This window comes from Neoarius graeffei, chromosome 5 (genome assembly GCF_027579695.1).
Source record: "Neoarius graeffei isolate fNeoGra1 chromosome 5, fNeoGra1.pri, whole genome shotgun sequence".
Classification (NCBI taxonomy): domain Eukaryota; kingdom Metazoa; phylum Chordata; class Actinopteri; order Siluriformes; family Ariidae; genus Neoarius; species Neoarius graeffei.
This window is the reverse complement of record NC_083573.1, coordinates 33,567,376-33,573,599: the sequence shown is the minus strand read 5'-3', so window position 1 is coordinate 33,573,599 and position 6,224 is coordinate 33,567,376.

Below are 6,224 nucleotides of genomic sequence, written 5' to 3'. Positions count from 1 at the left end.
CAGGTGTAGTGATTCTGCCACTTACCTTCCCTGACTCCGCCCTCCTGTCACAGACCGGCGCTTGACCACGCCCCCGCTGCCACATACCCCCACCGCCCGACTCAGGCCGGGCGGCCGTCCGGCCTGCAGCCGACTCCCCCCCCCCCCCCCCCTTGACGGGAGAGGAAGTCCGCCATGACCATCTGCGCCCCCGGCCTGTGGACCACCTTGAAATTAAAGGGTTGGAGTGCCAGATACCAACGGGTGATCTGCGCGTTGGCATCCTTCATGCGGTGGAGCCACTGGAGGGGCGCGTGGTCCGAACAGAGGGTGAAAGGGCGCCCCAGTAGGTAGTAACGGAGGGCGAGGACCACCCACTTGATGGCCAAACACTCTTTTTCTATTGTGCTGTAGTGCCCCTCACGCACCGACAGCTTCCTGCTGATGTACAGGACGGGGCGGTCCTCCCCCTCCACCTCCTGGGACAAAACCGCCCCCAGCCCTCTGTCCGACGCATCGGTCTGCAACATAAAGGGGAGAGAAAAGTCAGGGGAGTGTAAAAGTGGCCCCCCACACAGTGCAGCCTTTACCTCAGAAAAAGCCCGCTGGCATTGCTCCGTCCACTGAACCGGATCTGGTGCCTCCTTTTTAGTGAGATCAGTCAGCGGGCTGGTGACGTCCGAATAATTAGGTATAAACCTACGATAATAGCCAGCCAGCCCCAGGAACTGTCTCACCCCCTTTTTGGTCTTGGGCCTCGGGCAGGCCGCAATTGCTGCGGTCTTATTAATTTGGGGATGCACCTGCCCGTTGCCCAAGTGGAAGCCCAGATACCGTACTTCCACCCGTCCAATCACACACTTCTTCGGGTTGGCTGTGAGACCCGCTCGCCTCAGCGACCTAAGGACGGCCCTTAGGTGTTCAAGGTGCCTTGCCCAGTCATTACTATATACGATGATGTTGTCGAGATAGGCGGCCGCATAGGTGGCGTGGGGGTGGAGGACCCTGTCCATCAGCCGCTGAAACATAGCGGGCGCCCCAAACAGCCCAAACGGAAGTGTGATGAATTGGTGTAAACCAAACGGTGTGGAAAAGGCCGTTTTTTCTCGGGATAGTGGAGTCAAGGGGATCTGCCAATATCCCTTCGTCAAATCCAGTGTCGAATAAAAGTGAGCCGTGCCGAGTCGATCGAGCAACTCATCAATACGAGGCATTGGGTACGCGTCAAATTTAGACACTGCGTTGACTTTTCTATAGTCCACACAGAACTGGACCGACCCGTCGGCCTTGGGTACCAAGACCACCGGGCTGCTCCAGTCACTGTGGGACTCCTCGACGATGCCCATTTCGAGCATGGTCTCAAGTTCTTCTCGAACCACCTTTTTTTTGTGTTCGGGTAGCCTGTAAGGGCGGCTACGCACTACCACCCCCGGGGGCGTCTCTATGTGGTGTTCTATGAGGTTAGTGCGACCGGGCAGGGGCGAGAACACATCCAAAAACTCGGTCTGCAACTGGGCGACCTCCGTGAGTTGGGTCGGGGAGAGGTGGTCTCCACAGGGGACCGGAGAGGTGCGTGATGCCAATGCCCCCTTTTGAACCTCCGGCCCCAGCTCCGCCTTCTCCGGAACCACCGACGCCAACGCCACGGGGACCTCCTCATTCCAGAGTTTAAGTAGGTTGAGGTGGTAAATTTGTAGTGCCCCACCCCTGTCCGTTCGCCTCACCTCATAGTTGACATCCCCGACTCACCGTGCGACCTCAAAGGGCCCTTGCCACTTGGCGATCAATTTGGAGCTCGATGTGGGCAACAGTACGAGTACTTTATCTCCCGGTGTGAACTCCCTAAGGCGCGTACCCTTGTTGTACAGGCGGGCTTGCCGTTCTTGGGCCTGCCGCAAATTCTCCTGGGTTAAGTGGGTGAGCGTGTGGAGTTTTGCACGCAGGTCCATAACGTACTGAATTTCGTTCTTACTGTGTGAAGGTCCCTCCTCCCAATTTTCCAGCAGCACGTCTAGGATGCCGCGCGGCTTACGCCCATATAATAATTCGAACGGGGAGAACCCCGTGGAGGCTTGGGGGACCTCTCGCACTGAGAACAACAAGGGCTCGAGCCACTGATCCCAATTACGTGCGTCCTCACTTACGAATTTTTTAATGATATTTTTGAGGCTGCGATTGAACCATTCCACTAAACCATCTGTTTGTGGGTGATACACGCTGGTGCGGATCGGCTTAATCCCCAATAACCCATACAGTTCGCGCAGTGTCCGTGACATAAATGTGGTGCCTTGATCAGTCAGAATCTCTTTCGGGATTCCAACTTGGGAGATAACGCGAAAGAGTGCCTCTGCAATACTGCGTGCTGAGATATTGCGCAGAGGCACTGCTTCCGGGTATCGCGTTGCATAGTCCACCAGAACTAATATAAAGCGGTACCCTCGTGCTGACCGATCTAATGGCCCAACGAGATCCATCCCAATTCTCTCAAACGGGGTCTCGATTAATGGGAGGGGGCGCAAAGGCGCTTTTGGAATGGCCACCGGATTTACTAACTGGCATTCGCGGCATGTCGTGCACCACCTACGAACATCGCCGCAAATCCCCAGCCAATAGAATTGGGCCATTATTCGGGCTAGTGTCTTATCCTGCCCTAAGTGTCCAGCCATGGGATTAAAGTGAGCCGCCTGGAATACCAATTCCCGGCGGCTCTTTGGAATTAAAAGTTGCGTGACTCGCTCTTTAGTCTGAGTGTCCTGCGTCACTCGGTATAACCTATACTTCATAATCGCGAAGTAGGGGAAGGACGGGGTGGCGTTCGGCTGGAGCATTTGACCATCGATTACTCTCACTTGGTCAAACGCATGTTGCAGAGTCTCGTCTCGCGACTGCTCTAATGGGAAATCGGCGAGGGATTCCCCAAGAGAGAGAGGAGGGGCCGGCGGCCCCTCACTCTGACGCGGAGATGACGTAGACGGCTCTGCGACAGCTGCTCCCGCCAAAGCAACACCGGGACCTCCCCCCGTTAAATGGCAGGACCCACTCTTGACTAAGTGTGTCATCAAATCCCCAAATCCCGGCCAATCAGTCCCCAAAATTAAAGAGTGGGTAAGGCGAGGATTAACCGCTGCCTTCACTATAACTTTTTCCCCTCTGAAAAAAATGTGGACCGACACCAAAGGGTAGCGGTGAACATCCCCGTGCACATACAACACCTTCACCCCTGTGCTCCCCCTAATGCCTCGTTTTGAACCAGGCTTTGGCGAATTGAGGTCTGATTACAACCAGAATCCACCAACGCCTGATATGTAGCCCCTTGGATACTCACCGGTATGCGATACGCTCCGGCCTGATCGAGGGCGGCCTCTGGCGCGTCGGGGATCCGAACCACCGCGCCCACTTCCATTGCCGTGCACTGCTGTTGAAGGTGGCCCAGTTCCCCACAGCGCCAGCAAACCGGCCCAGGCTTTCCCTCTGCACTGGTGTTCTGGGGCTCACTCACCTGAGGGGGGGAGAAACAGACACAGAAGGGAGAAACGGGAGGGCACCGCGGGTGCGGCGGGCCAGCTGGGGTGGTGCCGGCCCCCGTCTCCGCAGTGGGGGAATGGGGCGAGGACGGGAGACAGAAGGAGGGGGGGAGAGAGAGAGAAGAGGAGAGAAGAGAAGACGCCGTCTGCTGTCCTGCCGCTGTAACAGCCGCCAAATGATCCTCCGCCAGCTCGACTGCCTGATCCAGCGACGCCGGGCAGTGGCACTGGACCCACTCCACGGTTCCTGCTGGTAAGCGAGCGATGAATTGTTCCAGCACTACCTCGTCGATGATCCCCTCGGCGTCGCGGTTGTCGGCCCTCAACCACTGCCAGCAGGTGTCCCGGAGCTGCTGGCCAAACGCAAACGGCCGTCCGACTTCCTTCAAGCGCAAAGTGCAGAAGCGCTGGCGCTGTTGCTCTGGAGTGCACCCCACGCTCTGGAGGACGGCCCGGCGGAGGTCCGCGTAGGCCAGCCGGCGGTCGGCGGGGAGCTGTAGCGTGGCCAGCTGCGCCTCTCCCGTTAGGAGGGGGAGAAGGTGCGCCACACGCTGCTCCATCGGCCACCCTGAGGCTTCTGCGACTTGTTCGAATAGCGTGATGAAAGCCTTGGGGTCGTCCTGCGGACCCATCTTGGTGACGGTGAGGGGAGACGGGCCCGCGGCCGGAGCGCTGGTGGACCCCGCCGACGCGAGGAGGTGCCGGAACGCCTCGCGGTCTTCCTGCCAGGCCAGCACCAGGGCTTCGAAGCGTCGCTCTTGTTCCTTCCGGAGGGTGATGAGCACCTGGTGCTGGCTTTGCTGGGCCGTGGCGAGGGCGTGGACCAGGTCGGCGAACGGGGAGGACTCCATGGGGCTGATCTTATCTTATCTTAAAGATGTCATAACGTTTGAATGTGTATGGGTGATAATATTTCTTGTAAAGTTAGATATACCTTCCCCAACCTATCTATGCTAAACTCCCTTAAAAATACATCACAAGCCCCAGGAAAACCTGACTAAGCCCCTGGCCTTTTCAATAGATAGTTTTCACTGACGTCACGGCATTCCGGGGAATGCCCTCCAGCCGCCATCTTGTGGGGCAAACAAAACGGACCGTTGCCATTACTGGCTACGTTATCTTGGACGAATTTATGAAGTTATATAGTCAGTTTTCTAAAATAAAGATCAATGTCGGCAAAATCAAGCAAACGGAAGTATATAGATACATTGGACGACATCTCACGACAATGGTATGCAGCCAAACTGGCCTTAATTGGGGGAATTGACCCCTACGAAGTGGACAAAGATGCATTTTCAAGTGACTATGCAGGGCTGCCATCCATATCGTACCCTGATATTGTGAACTATTTCGTAAATAGTAAAAGTGCCTACACGCTTGATGACCTCAAAGCATACAAGTCGCTGGAGTCATACAATTATTTTGTCTGTGGCTGGGTCCGTGAAGTCCACCATATAAAAACAAGTGACAGTCATGTCCTAATTACAGCCAAGGTATGTAAACATTGGAATTTTAGAGCTCTCAACACTGCATATAAATATATGTGTGTGTATAATATCGAGTTGATTTAAGACAAATTTTACATGCATTAGTGGTATTACAGTACACTCAGCGGTTCCAGTTAGGCATTCTCCAGAGATTGTTTACATGATGTTTTGGTTTCCAAAAACAAACTTAAACACAATTGATTGTTTATTTAAACAACTTACCACTTATAAAATGATCGGAGCAGACTTTGCTGTGTTTGGAAGGCTGATAATCCTTGCGGTTGATTCTCGCAAGCCATAGATTTCTCCTTTGTATGCTGAGTTTCTTTGTTTGCTCGCCTTCGTGCTCCCGTACAGTGGGAATTCCATAAAAGCTCCGCTTGACGTCATCATCTGACCTATTACGACAGCCGTGAATACAACAGGTGTGCACCATTGCTAGCTTTAAATAGTAATAATGTAACTATAAATGTAAATAATATATAAATAAATGTAACTTGCGCATTACAATGTGTGCTCAGTGACCCGTACGGTAAGCTTGCCCCGCAAGATGGCCGCCACTAGGGAATCCCCGACTCTGTGATGTCATGTGAAAACTATCTATAGTAGGGCCTCCGATTTTCCGCGATCGTGGAAAACGGACGGAAATCGCGGAAATTGGGGTCAGAAACGGAATTAGTGCTCAGAAACGGAATCTACGGAGCCCCTCTGGTGACATGGGTGAAAAAAAAAATTCCGTGGTCACGAGTTAATAATGCGTGGGAACGAGATCCTATTCCGTGGCCACGACTTGTTTAATGCGTGGGAACGAGATGATTATTGGGTGGCCACGAATTAATAACGCGTGGCTACGAGATGATTCAAGTTCCAGCCTGATGGGATGATGTCCAGTTTTTGAAAGTTCATCAATTGTGCAATAAATACAGGATTTATCCTGTATGATGAAATCTATAACTTCCCCGGGGTCAGCATATTGTCTACGTTTGAACAGCCAAATTAAGTGTCTCTTACTCAGAATTGCTCCATGTCTAACTGCAAGTGATTTAAGGATGTCATTATAATTCATTCCTAGATTAAAATAAAATGAAATCAGATCAAACTTGTCCATATTTGCGGCTGAAGCTACTGATGCCAGAAAGTCAACAGTCTCAGTGATGAAATGACTCACACTTCTCGTGGCCACCTAATAATTATCTCGTTCCCACGCATTAAACAAGTCGTGGCCACGGAATAG